Raw genomic sequence first — 17,288 nt, 5'->3', positions numbered from 1 at the left:
CTAAGCTTTATGGTCTCCCCAAGATACACAAAGAAGGAACCCCACTTAGACCAATAGTCAGCTCCATAGGCTCACCTCTACAAAACCTAGCCAAATTTCTCGCCAAACAACTACAGCCCTATGCAGAATCCATCAACTCACATGTAAGAAACTCATTCCAGTTCATCGAGATCATAAAGAAACAAAACTTACAACCCAGCAACCTACTAGTGAGCTTCGATGTCATATCCCTCTTCACCCAAGAGCCAATAAAAGAAGCCTTGACTGCCATCCAAAACAAATACAACCCCCCCCAAGCACATCCTAGATCTGACCAACCACTGCCTATCCAATACATACTTCACCTACAATGGACAAAAATACAAACAAATAGAAGGAGCACCCATGGGATCACCCCTCTCACCTGTCATCGCAAACCTCTACATGGAACACTTTGAAACACAAGCTCTAGAAAAATATGATCACAAACCCAAACTCTGGCTCAGATACATAGATGACACCTTCATAATCTGGCCACACGGGAAAGAAAAACTGAACAACTTCCTCACACACCTCAACAGCCTACACCCCAAAATACAATTCACCATGGAAACAGAAGCTAACAATCAACTTTCCTTCCTAGATGTCTTGGTATACAAAAAATCCAATGGCTCCCTAGGACACACCATCTACCAGAAGATAACACATACAAACCGCTATCTACACGCACTCTCACACCACCACCCAGCACAGATCAATTCCGTAGCTGAGACACTCATCTCCAGAACAAAATGCTTAGCCGACGAACAACACCTAAAAACCGAACTACACACTCTCACCAACGTACTAACAGCCAATGGATTCCAAAGAAAGAATATTACCCACCTAATCCAAAAAGAAACCCCAACCAAAATCCAAGACAGAGAACAAGAGAACGGCAAAGCCCTCCTCCCATATATAAAAGGCACTACAGACAAAATCAGCAAGATCCTCCAAAAACACAACATTAAAACAGCATTCTGCACAAAGAAGAAAAATATCCACCATCCTAAGAAACCCTAAAGACAAAATCGAGTTAGAAAACCAAGGAGTATACGAAATCCCTTGCACCGCCTGCCCCACCACATACATTGGACAAACTAACAGAAGAATAAGTGCACGCATTGAAGAACATAAGAACTCAATCAAAAAAGAAGAACCGACCTCTTCCCTGGTCCAACACCTCAAAGCCACAGGACATGAGATTGACTTTAAAAATACCAGAACTATCGCCAAAACCGAACACTTCAACAACAGAATAATCAGAGAAGCCATAGAGATAGAAAAACGCCCACACAGCATGAATAAAAGAGATGACACCTCCCGCCTACCAGCCATTTGGAAACCCGCCCTCATGAACAGACGAGTACCTAACATGAAGAATGACACCAGACCCACACCCACGAGGGCCACACAAGATTCCACCACCACACTTCCACGTAAAAAGCAGACTCACACCCACACAGAAGATGAGACACGACCACGGACCAGAAGCCGCACTGCAGCTGCATCACTACCCACTTCAAACCCCTCTGAGCCATACATGAAGCGAACTGACCCCCACCATGAAGATGCAGCAGGACCACGAACTTGAAGCCAAACAGCAAGATCACAGCTCACCAGCTCAAATCCCCCAGCAACTAAGACTAACCTGAGCACAACCAAGCCCCCACCTGAACAGAACACACCTTCAGCCAATCAGAACACGGCCAACCCCCCCAACCAATCAGAACACAGCCAAACCCCCAACCAATGAGAACACACCCCCACCCAATCATAACACAGCCAAGCCCCCACCCAATCAAGTCACACCCCCACTAGCAGTTAAAAGGAAGAAGCAGCTGCAAGCTCACATCACTCTGAGAAGCACAGAGCTGAAGACACAAGCCTGAAGATGATGATGAATGAGACTTCATCTCGTGGAGAAACGTTGCCTAGATACTTCCAATCTTACGTGGGAGAAAACCTGAATAACCAAAGATATATATATATATATATAATATACACACACACACACACACACACACACACACATATTCGTTTATAGATGCTACTACTACTAATAATAATAGTAATAATAATAATATACTTATTTCAAATTGATAGTTACCAAGAAATAAACCAAAAAAAGGGAAGTATTTTTTTTAAACAAACTTTATTGATTACAAAACCAAAATATCACACAAACACAACACACAGAAGAAGAAAGAAAAGAAATAGAAAAAAAGAAGATGATTAAAAAAACTAACAATTTTACTATCGGCAGTCTATGGTTCCTTGTTTGTTATCAATATTGGTGATACATTTACAAATACATGGTTGAAAGAGTGGGTAAATCTCTCGAATAAAAGGATCTTATTTTTAGAAGGCCATGATTTACAGAGGGGATGGCATGCATTTTTATGGGACATTGGGAAAGTTAAGCAGAAGTATTTCCACAGACATATAATTAGAGATTCCTTATTGGCTAATTGGAACAAAAAATATATATATTTAAAAATCCCAATTTGGATCTCAACGATGGAGGCGATGATACATCCAAATAATCTAGATCTTAATAAAATGATAAAATACAAAGACCTTCTTGATGCGCAAGGAACTTTAAAATCATGGCAAGATCTCCAAGAACAGGGGCTACAAGTAGACCAGTGGGCTTACTTGGAAATTCAAAATAGATATAGCCAGGACAAAAAAATTTTTGGAATTTATACTAAGGCACAACAAATAGATAAAATTTTATTAGGTCCAGATAAAAAAAACATAACTAAATTTTATAATTATTTACTAGAGATGGAATTAGAAGAGGAAGTCGTCAAAGGCAACATGATAGCTTGGAGCAGAAACATAGGACGTAGCATTACATTATTAGAATGGGAAAAGGTTTGGACAAGGATTAATAAAATTACAAGATCAGCAGCATATAAAGAAAATGCCTATAAAATGTTTTACAGATGGCATCTTTCACCCTTGAGAATAGCGAAAATGTCTCCTAACATGAATCCGAATTGCTGGAAATGTAAAAAGAAACAGGGAACATTTTTTCATATGTGGTGGTCCTGCACGGAAGCCCAAAGATACTGGCATAGAATAAAAAAGTGGTTAGAGGAAATAACGGCGGAGCAAATTGAATTAAAACCAGAATTCTTCCTATTGGGGATATTTAATAAACAAATTCCTAAAAATGACAAATATATAATACTGCATATTCTTACTGCAGCCAGAATAACCTTTGCACAGTGTTGGAAACAAGCAGATATTCCAACAGAGGAGATGGTTATACAGAAGATAACAGCCTGTGCAGAGATGGACAAGTTAACCTTAGCACTTAAGGAAAAAGAAACATCAGAATATTATAGAAGCTGGGAATGCTGGTATGACTGGATAGAACAAAAATAGAAAATATATTAGTAAATAACGTAAAATATAAATTATAATTATATATTCGCAATAAAAAGGGGAGTAAGTATTTATCGGGGCCCCTGTCTTGGAGCAGGACCCTGGATGTGCCAACCATCCACATACATTTTTACCTCGTAGGTTTGAGATACCTTAAAAGGGTTGTAATGGCAAGCAGAAATAGCTCTAAGGCACGGACCCAAGACAAGTCAAAATGAGCTAAGAGTCCTTCAAAGGCCACAGAAAAGGATGCCAATAGATGCCAAAAGGCGTTAGAAAAGACATCAAAAAGTGCACAAGAGAGGCTGAAAAGAATTCCCAGCCCCATACTCCAGCTTGGCTGCCTCAGGTTCTAGACACCCCTGTACCATTAGACTTTCCATGCCAACTAGGCCGACTAGCACTGGCCCGGCTCAGCATGGTCCCTCATTAGGGGCACCTGCTCCAAGGCGAGCCCCTCAGGCTACCTTCACACCAACAACGGCCTGACTCCGCCAAGAGGAGTTATTTCCAGAGGAGGTCCCAGAGAGAATGAAAGCATGAATGGAGCTAGCGATCCGCAGAGGAATTGCGGCGGGGGTGCAATAAACCTTGATAGCCAGGCAGATTCCAGTTTCTGAATGCGACTCATAGTCTGTATGGTCTCTATGCAGAACGGATATGCATTACCCTCAGGTACCTCCCCAAGGGGAGTTTTCTATTTCTTGTTTACATCGACATGAGTTGCAGGAGGAGGAAGAACAAGAGGACCAAATGGAACAAGTAGAGGCAGGGTCAGTACACGACAGTGACCCAGTCCTGTCGGAGGCAGACCCCCTCAAAAGAGGCATGTCAGATGACGAAGTCATCATGCCTGACCAATCTACCTTTACGGAGCTATTCTGTCCTCAACTGTTCAAATCTCTCCAAGGCCAAAAACACCGCTCGCCTTGATAAATCTCCCCCCTCTGCCTAACAACCAGAATCACAAGGGGAGTCAGAGGATTTGATTTTCTCGCAACCAATTACCAAAGCAGATGTTATCTCATTCCCACAGATGTTTTTGGATCTGGTCCAGAAACTGGGCTTTGGCAGCAGCATACCAAGCCTCCACAGGATATGACAGAAACATTTTCAATTTGGCTTCAGAATTTTCAAATTACTTTAATACCCCTGAAGTAGATGAACCAGTGGTGGCCTTAGCGTCCTCCTCTGCGATTCCCACCGAAGCAGAGGAGGCACTTAAGCCAGAAGAAAAAAGAGCCGAGACAGCGCTCCACAAGGTGCATTAGTCAGATGCCTGGGCCATAAGGGCGGCAATGGCCGCATCTTTTTTCACTAGATCTTCCCTCAGATGGCTCCGTCACCTGAGGGAAACCATTCCAAATTCTAATATCAGGGCGCATCAGGACATCGCCAAACTAATTGCAGCCACAGAATTCTCTGTGGACGCAACATTCAGTGCGGTCAAATTTTCAGAACGAGCCATGGCGTCGCAGGTTATAGTTTGCCGATTGCTATGGCTTAGGCACTGGCAAGCTGATACTAAACACAAATGGAAGCTTGCCTCTTCCCCAATTTCGGGAGACAAATTGTTTGGTGCTGTCCTAGATCCGCTTCTGATAGAAACCAGAAGTAAGAAAAAGATACTCCCCTCCCTTTTTCGTCACCCAGATAACAGAAATTACCAGCCCTTTTGGAGAGGTTCCTTTCGTCCCTCCTATCAGGGACAATATTCCCCAAGATTCCAGAGGGTATCTGGCTTTAGGAACAGCCCGCAGACAGTGGTGCACCATTACCCGACCTGGGACCTTAACAAGGTCCTCACAGCTCTCACAAAAGGCCCATTCGAACCACTGAAAACTACGAGTCTACATTTTCTCACAAGGTAGTTTTCCTGGTAGCAATAACATCAGCACGATGTATCTCAGAACTAGCAGCCTTGTCAGCCTGACAAGACCTTTGTATTTTTCATGCTGATAGAGTGGTTCTTCGTCCAGACCCTACGTTCATCCCGAAAATTAATTCAGTTTTCCATAGGGCACAAGAACTTGTTCTCCCAAACTTTTGCCCGAGACCGTCTTGGGCTAGAACATCAATGGCATCGACTAGATGTACGAAGAGCTCTCCGTACGTACTTACACTGAACGGCTCCTTTCAGGAAGACTGAGGCTCTTTTCATTTCTTTTCAGCCAACCACTCAGGGACACAAAGTCTCACCTTCAACTATAGGCAGGGGGTTGAATGCTGCAATCGCTAAGGCATAGGAGATTCAATCATTACCAGTGCCTAAGGGCATAACAGCACATTCGACCAGGAGCGCCGCAACTTCAGTGGCTCGGGCCACACAAGCACCAATAGCAGAAATATGTCGGGCGGCAACATGTGCTTCCCCATTGCCCTTCATTAAACATTACAAAATTGATGTGTTTGCCTCTCCTGAGGCCTCCTTTGGTAGGAGAGTTTTGCAACGGGTCCACATGGACTGTGGGGGGACTCCACTCCAGACGGAGACCCTCCCATAGGACAAGCCAAGCTTTGGTATGTCCCACTACTGGATGCTCGGAGCAGCTCATTGGAGAAAGGGCATTGGTACTTACCTGATACGGCCATTGTCTCTGAGCTGCGACGAGTGTCCAGCCCCACCCAATTTCTGTCTGGTGGGATCCTGTTCTGGCCAACGATTAACTAAAGTAAAAAAGGTGAGGGTTACATCACTTCGTCTTTGCCAAAACTGGGGGATGCTAAGGAGGAGCCCATGGTGGAGGAGGAGAGTCCTATCAATTAAGCCCAGCCTATCCGAGCAGAGACTAAGCATCTCCCAATACTGGATGCTCGTCGCAGCTCACAGAGAACGGGCGTATCAGGTAAGTACCAACGCCCTTTCCGTAACAGCTTTGTTCCATATGTCATCCAGCTTGTAAACTCGCAGGATTCCTTTTTTTCACCAAGTATATGTATATATTCAAACTAGACTGTGATGTTTCTCTGTGTCGTATGTGTGTATATGTGGGGAAATGCATAATGGCTATCTTTTGAGAAATGAATGCAACGAAATTTCATTTTAATGTATGCTGATTAGTGTACATTTAAAGTGACAAAGTTTTTATTCTTTTCTATTCTAAAATAAGTTTTCTTGTTTTAACATTTCTTTTTATGTGAAGTCAGTCAGTTTATTTGCTTAATGTATGTAATTGCTCTAAAATTGCAGTACTGGTGGCATTTTTTTAGTTGGGCAGTTCAAAACATGCCTGGACAAATTGTAAGATATTATGATAGAAGGATGAAGGATTCAAGTTTCCTCCCTTTAGAACAGAAGGTGCTATATTAATGAGACGCCAATGTCATAGATAAGCTCCAGCACTTTAAAAAAGAAACCTGGCAACACAAGACTTTTAATGTTTTAAATGATGGTTTTTTAAAAAAAGTATGTCTGCCATATGCTATCCTAGTGCAAAGTTAATAAAGTGTGCCACAAAGTGACATGATATCCAGATTATATCTTATGTGTAATACTGACATTTAAAAGTAGACAAGTGTGATCATTAGAATGCCAGCATTCCAAAGTGAAAGATGCATTTTGAAGGAACAATAGAGTGTTTGTATTCTTTCAGAAGAACTTTTAAAAATGTGTGTTCTATCTAAAATTGTTTCAAGTCAGTAGTAGTAATGTATTACAAGCTTTATGGTATAGTAACTTGAACTATTGTTATATATTATTGGGTGGACTCTTTATCTTTATACCATAAAATTCACTTACCCTGACTGAGTTGCATTCAATTACATATTATTCTCTCTAATGAATAGTAGAGAATGTAGTAAAAACCGAGGAAATAGCTGATTTTAAGAAGGATGTTTGAACAAATAAATATTTAAAAATAATTTAAAACACAAGCTGACATGATTCAGATGGAATGTTAATTATTAAATGAAAATGAAAAACTGATTCATAGATACATATTGGGTAACTAGCATAGCTTTCTACGAGGACGTATAGTTAACTAGAGCCCAGACTGCTTTTAGTGACCAAAAGACTACAAATCAAAAAGTCTCTGCTTTGATTTTTAGTTTTGCTGTACATTTACTTGGGTATAGGGCCAGCTAAGTCATTCTCCTCCTGCCTTTCACTATTAGAGTTAATAATGCTGACATGCTTATAAAAGTGCTGTTAGGAATATCAGTGGATAGTGTATATTTATCACTATATAATGCTGCCTAGTATTTTAATAATAGTATTGTACCTGATTGGAAGGTGAAATGGTTTAAAAGGGTAGCAAGGTAAATACATCTTTATGATTATGTATCTTTAAGAATGATGTAAATCAGATTTGCTCTGTGATGTTTTTGTAATACAGTTGAATCTAAAATGTAGCTCCTGTTGTCTAGCTTGGTATATCGTACCAGTCTGCTTGTTGGTTTACAAACAATAAAAAGTTTATAATCATATATTTGATACTAATATACAGTGTCTTGATGAAAGCAGTAGGAGTAAATTTTCAAGATGTTATTTCTAAGCACTTTTACACTACAATTATTCTGAGTGCATTTGAAAACTGAGGGATGCTTCTACATCTCTTGTACAAGTTTATATATTCAAAAATAGCCATTGCTATTAGCAAAGAGCCAGAATCTAATTCCTAAAATAGACATAAGGAATTGACAAAATATCTTAAGTTTTAATTTCAAGAAAAACAGAAAAAAATAAGTATTAGGCTTGTTTAAAATGTAACTTCTGGAGGATTCTTCAGTTTATTTCAATTTGTATGTATTTATAATTCTTTTCCCATTTTTAAATGTATGTGTGTTGCTGCCATTACCCTTTTATGAGCACAAATTATATACAGCAAAGTGAACAGAACACACATTTATTGCATAATGCTTAGTTTTTTGAACATTGAAATATGGTAAAATAAACACAAGAGGGAGCCATACAGTTCATAGACATAGACAATGAAGATTCTTTGCTCTTTGAATGCAGATATTTTGGGTTGTGTCTGAAAAGGAAACCCAGCAGTTCCTGTTTTAACTTTCTCTGCACATGTGCATATTTGTAGCTTTATGGAAGAAAAACCCCTGCCTTATATTATCATTGTTTACAGCCTCCCAGTTGTGCCTATTTTCTGCCAGGTTGAAAAGTGAATGCAACAAAATATTGAATAATAGAAGTTCTTCTTTCATATTTTTAATAACATATTTCCAGATCTATTGTTTTGTAATCCTAAGCATAACATCTTAGAAAATGACATACTGTATAAATTAAAATACCAGTGTTTGAATTGCTGCAAAGGAGAAGTGGAGGAGGAGGAAGAATGTCAAAATGAAAAATGCTAGAGGAACATTGCATTCTTCAATGTATAAATGATAAGAGAATGAAAAGTTTTTCAATTGTCAGATTGAAGAGAGGAATGAAAAGATAACAGTTCAACAAAAGAACAAACATGGTAAAAGGGAGAACTAAATATGATATCTAAATTATAAATCATCCATATAAAATACAGTAATAGAATGATGGAATGCTGGTTTGGGAGAAGGGAATAAAATATAGGTAGTCATGGCTTATGAACCTTTGTTTGGTGACCATTTGAAGTTATCACAGCACTGGAAATATTGCTTATGGCTTACTGACTAATTGCAATATCAATGTGGTCATGTGATCAGGATTCAGATGCTTGGAAACCTGCATGTATTTATGTTGGTTGCAACATTCCAATGTCAGGCGCAAGTAATTAGGAACCAGAGTTGAGTTCAAAGCACTAAAGGTTTTTTACATGCTACCTATATACAAGACTCTGTTTTACTAATGGTCAAGCTAAATTGGTGCTAGATAAGGGCCAGTGAAATTCACGGGGCTGTGTGGGGACTTGGGTCTTTTGTGGGAGTACAATTACCCCAAACTTATGATACATTTACACCTGTCCTTGTACTCAGCCTGATCATCGCCTACATCTGGGCCATGTGATTGCCATTTGTAACCTTTCCAACAGACCTTTGACAAGCAAAGTCAATGGATAAAACTGACTTCAGCAAAAGATGCTGCATAATTGGGTGTGACTTCCTTCATGATTGCCTTGCATAGCAACAGAAATTCTAGTCACAATTGTGATTATAAATTGAGAACTACCTTTATAAAGAAAAGCATATTTATCTTGAAGATGAGAAGATTAATACTGATAAGAGCTGTTTTACATTGTTCTAGAGCAGTTATCCCCAACCACTGGCCCGTGGACCAGCATCTGTTTGTGGCATACCAGAAACTGGTCTGCGCAAACAAGTGAGGCCCCATCTGCAGGATGCAGGCAGCACACGAAACCATGCCCCCACTCCAGTCTGCAGAAAAACCTCTCCATGAAACCAGTCCCTGGTGCCCAAAAGATTGGGTGCCACTGTTCAAGAGAGAATTAGAAGTGAAAGATAGAAATTTAAGAGAAGGGAAATCTGTTTAAATATGGGTAAAACTTTCTAATGGTTACAGCTAATTAGTAATGAAAACAGACTACTTAAGGAAATGGTTGACTTTTCTTCTGTTCAGTACCAGAAGCATTGATCAGAAAACACTGGGGCACTTGCCCGGTAGATATCAAGTTGGTGCCATCCTTGAGTGCCTCCCACATTGAAGACAGAGCTGTCCTGGAGAGTGCTTTAAATAGTTTAGGTCCTTCTTTGATTTTATTAGACTGTTAGGAAGTTTTAATTTACATTTTAAAGCTTGCCATAGATGTTTTAAATTTACTGTTTGCTATGATAGTGGCAGAAGTAAATTGTTGTAGGGTACAGATGTAGTCAATCGTTGGCATACAGAGTCCTGGAGAGCTTGCAATTTTAAGCACAATGTTAAAGGAAAAGTTAGATGAGTGAGTTCAACTGAAATCTCCAGTTCTCTGATTTTACTCCTTCAATTGTAGATAAAATGCCAGGGGATCCCACATTTGTTTGACAGTGAATTTTCTCCATGCCAAAAATTTTAAATCTATTTTGTTAAGTCTTTTATTGGATTTTGTATTTCATGATGCATTCCCAACCTCATCTGCTAAGTCCCTTTTCTGTATCAATAAGAAAGTTCATTGGTTGAATAAGAATTTTCCATTTTGAAAATCATAAAACTTGTCATTTGGGAAACCATTATTTTCTGTATTTTGGACCCTGCTTGCCAACATAACTACTTTTAATTTATTTTTGATGCTCTTAATGACTTACAATTCCATTAAAATCATCTCCCTGAATATTTTGACTGAAAACTCTATGCTTCAAAGTGTATATGCCAATATTTGATGAAATTGTTTTTGCACATTTTTAAACCACACTGGGGAGAAATATTATGTTGACTACAAAATGCTAAGGTCTATTGAGACTCTTCTTTAAAAGATGAGGTTTTTAACCCCTCTCCTGGCCACAGATTCCAATGAGCTTTCATTTTGGCAGCGAAAACAGAATAACAGTATATATTTCTCAGATTAAGTTGCATTCCAGAAAGCAACTGTCCACTGAGATGTAATCTGTATTTCATGATTCCGTGCCTCAATAGTTAATCATATTATTCCATAGATATACAGAGTGTATTGTTGGGATTTAATATTTTTCTCCTTGATGCAATAGCAGTTATGAATGTTCAATAAAATAAAGCACAATAGAAATCTGATAAATCAGGAGTGAAATAATAAAAGAAGATGCATATTTTGAGTGTTATTAAACTGCTTAAGGGACTTATGTTTTTTTAGAAATTAGTAATTTAATTAAATTAGAAACGAGTTTCTTCTATACTTTTGGCCTAAACAATCTGACTTGATGTGGCACATGCTTGTCATAATAAAAAATAACTGCAAGTTCCACTCTATTTCACTCTCCTTAACTGGAACACTGTCATTGTTTTGTCTTAATAGTGGTAATCTTAAACAGTTTAAAACTTCTAGCCTACCCATGACAATTCACACATGGCTGTCATGTCAGAAAGCGTGTAAATTATTGAGCAACATTCTCTAACAATTTCACTTGCTTTTAAAATATGCTTGAATGAAAAGTTTTCTGAGCATGCTAATAAGAAAAACCAGAAGAATGAACCAAAGTTGATGGTGTCTAGAATTTCCTGTCCAGTTGGAAAATTGAGATCTGAAAACTGCAGATCTTTTGAAGAGGCATAAAGTAATGTTGGGAATTATCTTGATGTCTATTGGACAATAAACTCTAAGCATAGCCCCGATCAGGAAATTTCCTAACATTTTGCTGAAATATTGCCCCTCAAAGAATGGACAAATATAAAACTGAATTGACTATCTTTGGTTTTACATCATCCAAGAAGTAAAGAAACAAGAACATTGTTTGGTGCATGTGACACCTCTGCTCTGTGAGCTTGCTTTGATGCTAGTATGCATCCAAGTTCACTTCAGGGTGCTGGTAGTTATATTTAAAGTGTTACATGCTTGGATTTAGGTTACTTGAGGGATGTCTGTCTCTGGTTGTCCATTCCTGCTCTTTTGGCTCCTGCAGGTGAGGTATATTCCTGGTCCCATCTGTTAACAAGTGTCAGCCGGTTTTTCTGTCGTGACACCAGAAATTAATTAAATCAAAATAAGACAACTAATAGAAATGCCAGTATAAATGCAAGAATTTATGGTTAAGATGGGGAAAATGTGGCATAATTGAAGTGTTCCATCTGATAAAATATTTTCTTTGTTGACATATAAGTGTTTAAAGTACTTGGACAACTACAGATAGATATAATAGTTGTCTTTGAGCATGCGAAGGACTATTATATAGAAGCTGAGGAAGAATTATTCAGACTTTTCCAAAATAGAAAAAAACCAATAGGTTTAAATTACAAGGAAGTAGATTTTCATTGGACATGAGGATGAATTTTCTAATGGTAAGAGCTATTCAACAGGTTGTCTCAGGACTTAGTGGATTTTTCTTTGCAGGAAATAAACAGCAAGCTAGATGGTTTTCTTTTGGAGCATCATCATAATGTATTCTTACATTGAGCAGAGAATTTGATTTCCCAAGCCCCTTCTAAATATTGCTAAATATTCATATCAGTATATTAAAATATATTCTGTGATTTTGCCTTGCTGTTTGTATGTGTGTGTCACACAAATATGCAATATGCACACTGTTGTGGTTGTGCTAGGTGCTAGGATCAAATTCCCATTAATACAGAAAAGTTGGACTAATTAATACTTTAATTATAATCTGAATATGGTGTTAAGCATACAGGTGACCCTATTTTCCAGGCAACTAACAAAAATGGAATATCCATTTTGAAACTATTACTTTTTAGAATACTGTCATATTTATATATATATATATATATATATATATATATATATATATATATATATATATATATATATATATATATATATATATATATATATATATATAAATTGAGAAAAAGCTTCTTTGAACTCTGTGGATTTCTGAATAAATATGTATAAATAAATACATATAAATAAATAAGTATATGGATATGTAGTGCTTATCAGAGAATCTTGGTTCACCATTTTTATTATCCTATAAAATTTCAATAGCTTGTTTCCAAACCAGTTTTATTTACAAATAGCCATTTAAATAGTTTTACTGCTACTCTGTAACATTACCGTGCACTTATTAGCTAAACAATTGCCATAATATTCTTATTTGCACATTTTAAAGATTTAGCATAATTTCATAAGGTATTTAGAATTGTCTGAATAAAATGGACACATTATTTCTTAAACTAAGACTATACAAATTTAATCTGAGTTTTGCCATTATCAACAGGTAGCTTCATTTGAATAAGTGTCTATCTCCTTTTGATCAACCTGAAAAATTTGCATGCTATGCAGCAGCCATATTCTATACTTTATTAAATATCTGTCAATTATAAATATCAAGGTTTTACATTAATGTCAAGATAGTACATCAAAAATTCATGGAATATGTTACTTTTTCCAAGGGTATTTAATACTTAATGCATTTGTGTCATTTTTCTTTCTAGATATATTGACAGGTTTTATTAAGAGTTTGTTAGGGAGATTTCATTTTTACAGAGGGACTGTGTAGTGCAACTGCATGCTAAATCAATTTTTTAATCAGAGTATTTTTCTCTTGGTCATTTCAGCTAAGATATGCTAATACATGTTAAAAATACTGCATTCTCAAAAATAAAAATAAATTTGCTGTGAGACAGTATAGTTTTGTATTAGGAGTATTTCCTGTGATATATTAAGAAGAAAGATTGATTGCTAGAAATGTGCAAGTACCTCTCTGGATATTCTCAGAAAAAATGCAGAAGGCTTTAAAAGTGATTATATTAATCTATGGAATTTTATTCCCTCTGTATTTAATATGCAGTATACTATTTAATAATTAAACATCAGTTGTCTTAAAATATAATATTGAACATTTACACTTTGTTGGTACCATTTTGGATTTGGTAAGTGGACAAATATAAATTATAGTTTATATTTCTCACTTATTTTCTGGAATTGAAATAATCTTATTGAGACATATCTTTGCCCCAAAAGTAATTTCAAATTATATTTAAAATAGGGTTTGCATTCTGATCTGGACGAATACTCTTGTTTTCCATTTACAATAGAACCAAGTATTTAATTAAATATGAAATCATCTGATATTAATTGCTGGATTTCATTATTTCTGGGAATGAAGGTAATTAGTTTGCTTCTCCTTCCTAGCAAGCTACAAAAGAAATATTAAAAGAACTACATAAATTGATGTCATTTGTATAAATTATAGTTAAATTTATGTATATAAATAAACCATCTAAAAAGAATTTTTCTATAAGAAAATTCTTGGTGCAATCTATACATCGTAGATTTCAGTTTTTCATATCTACAAGTGTGTCTTGACTGGATAGCAGCTTACAATTGTTCAAGGATAGTTACGCCATTGGTAGCTAAATATAGCATACACCACTGGCCTACTGTGGCACCCAGTAAAATATTGCGTGCTGAATGTCCCATTCACTATTCTTCATGTTCAGCACTCCCCTAATCATGCTACTGAATGAAATAGTCAATTGCATACTATTCTAGTACTCTATTTAGGATAGTAACCTAGGACAGATATATTTTGAGCATCAGGTACAATTTGTACCCCCCCCTTCTTTCAAATGTGGAGCCTTTGGTGGTCTCTGAGTTTGGTAGTTGGATAATGAAACATCTGCAAGCAAACAACCAAATTCCATAGTTCAACTAAATATAGAGCTAGATATAAGCTCGTATATTAGAATACTGAGAAATGAAATTTGAACTTTGATACCGTGTTTCTCATATAATAAGGCCGGGTCTTATTTTTTTTGAGCCCCGAAAAAATGGCTAGGCTGTCTTTTCGGGGGTGACTTAATCCCCCCCCCTTGCATCTTTGGGCGGGCGGGCAGCGACGGCTTGGATGTTGACCTCGGCATTGGTGGGGCACTTCGTATCGGGGTCAACACAGGCAGCACCATATCTGGATGTGCAACAAAAGTACTTCCTAATGGCAAGCCCCACCACCACCATTTCCCCCCATTTCGCATGTTTTAATATAGGCCTTAATTTGGGGGGAGGGGCTTAATTCATTTCATGCCTATAAAACATGCTGGGACTTCTTATTGGGGAGGCCGTATTGTTGGAGAAACAGGGTACCTTGATTACATTTATCAAGGACAATATGTGCATATTTCAGTGCCTGATATATATCTTGGATTCAGAATACCTTAGGAAATGGGCACTTGAACAAAAAGACCTTTCTAGACCTTAATGGAGGCTTTGTTCCATGTCCCCTGTGCAGGTCTCAAACATCTGCTAGATTACTGTGTTACTGCCTATTCTATGGAATGGAATTTCCAAAAATATACTGTATTTTTCACTCCATAAGACGTGCCTACGTTTAGAGGAGGAAAATAAGAAAAAAAATATTCTGAACAGATAGGTGTCCTCTCATGTGCCTGCTCTGCCTATTGACTCCTGCACTGCGGAAAAGAGACAGAAGAGGCGGGCAATGACAAAGAGAGAAGAGGATGGTTTCAGCAATGTAAAAGGACTCCGCCACCATGGCTGGCTACTATTTACCAAAGGACCGGCACCATGACTTTTTTGGGGGGGAGTGTGTCTTACGGAGTGAAAAATATGGTAATTTGCTGTTTGTAAAGTTAGTCTAGTCTGTTGCAAACAACCTGGGAAGAATAGCTTTCCAGATGGTTTGATGGTTAGTTGATCAGAAGTAAAACATTGCTCTGCTCTGTTAATACGAAGATTTTTACCTATCATGAGATAATTAAATATAAGTAATATTTAAATGTCTTTTCTGTCTTCATTTTCTATAATGTTATGGCTTTTTTAATTAGAAAAGGGTTTTATAAATATTCTGTTAATATAGATATGCATGTGCTACTTCTCTTTTAAAAGTCAATGCTTTTATATTCTATATAGTAAAATTATCTGATTAGTTAGAATTGGTGAACATTTTCCTAGGAGAAAATTGTCCCTTTGAATTTTTAAGACAAAAGTTTCTGATCCTGCCTTACATGCATCCTGTCAGTAGATGGAGACAGAGCCATGTTAGTCATTGGTCCTTCAGAGAAATCCTGATATAATTGTTTACAGGAAGACTTTTCAGTTGAAAGTTACAAAAAGTAAATATAATTGTGAGTTTGCCTGTGTTGTAAACTCATTTTATCACATGTATAGTTCATTGAAAAGCTTAAATTGTTAATCTTAAAATAAATGTTTGCTATTTTTAAAAGATTAATGCTTTCCAGATTTATGAATTTAAAAGATTAATGTTTCCAGGTTTATGAATTTTTTTCAATAAAACATCTGCTTTTTAAGAGGTTTTCGAATAGCATCTTAAGATTTTTCCTGTCATTATGATTTTAACTACCGGTAAGTTCTGATTATAGTTGTGTGTATGCTGTTACCTGCTTTTATTGTTACCTGATGTCATATTTATTTATTAAATTTATATTTCTTATTCAGGAGTTCAAAATAGCATACATAATAATCCATTCTCCTTCTATTCTACTTCTATATAGTGGTAATAGCAATAATGTCAACATCATCATCATCTTTTATTTTAGCAATGTCTTATAGTATCTTGGAAGTTTCATTCTAAACAGTGGCGTATATGTCTTATTAAATAAAGTATTTAAGGCTTTGAAATTAACTAGCTACTTATTAACTGAAGCAAACTGAACATAGATTTTATCAAAAATTAATCTTCAAAATCTGGCCTTACTAGTATTTATAGTATCTTTTTTGCACCTCATCCTGTGTTTGGTTTTGATTCCCCTCTCCCATTTGATTGATGAGAGCATTCTCATTTACTTGGAGATAACTCTTATAAAATTATACAAAGCTTGTTCAATTGGTTTTGTGCCTTAACTTCTGATAACTGTCTGAACAAGTTCCTGAAGTTTTATTGGTGTTATTTTTGGAAATAGCTTGCCATTTCCTTCTTCCAAGGACTGAGAGTCAGTGACTAGCTCAAGATTATATTGCTGTTTAGAAGGAATAGAACTCATAGCATCCTGGTTTCTAGCCTTGCAATGAAAATTTCTATGTAAAATGAATACTGATTTGAAAATTAGTTGAGAGATAAGATTTTCAGAGCTAGTCCATCCACAAAGCTAATTTTAAGGGGTTAGAGAGAATGGACACCTGGGACATAACACCCAATTGGCAGCCTTTTGTAATATATAATTTGCCTAAAATTGTGCATTAAGCACAAGCTTTTGTTTTCTAATTGATTTACGGTTTGAGCCACTTTTACCTCATCCCCTACTGTCCTGCACACAGTGCCAGCAAGTACATTACTGTGAGAGATGATAAATTACCATGCACTTGTGATGCTAATGCATCAAGACTATAAAAAACATGCTGTGTTGAGCTTCTTGCTTTAACAATGTTGCAAAGATATCGGTA

The 17,288-nt window shown here is 37.0% G+C and overlaps 1 protein-coding gene across 1 annotated transcript in view; it reads left to right on the top strand.

The window, feature by feature from the left end:
- Positions 1-17,288, top strand: part of SETD3 (SET domain containing 3, actin N3(tau)-histidine methyltransferase) — a 69,223-nt gene that overhangs the window by 32,946 nt on the left and 18,989 nt on the right. The gene's annotated exons all lie outside the window — the stretch shown is intronic.

This window comes from Notechis scutatus, chromosome 1 (genome assembly GCF_049901735.1).
Source record: "Notechis scutatus isolate UNSWTSFEM ecotype Mainland chromosome 1, rNotScu1.2, whole genome shotgun sequence".
Lineage (NCBI taxonomy): Eukaryota > Metazoa > Chordata > Lepidosauria > Squamata > Elapidae > Notechis > Notechis scutatus.
The sequence above is the reverse complement of the archived record's forward strand: the minus strand, read 5'-3'. Positions and strand labels throughout refer to the sequence as shown.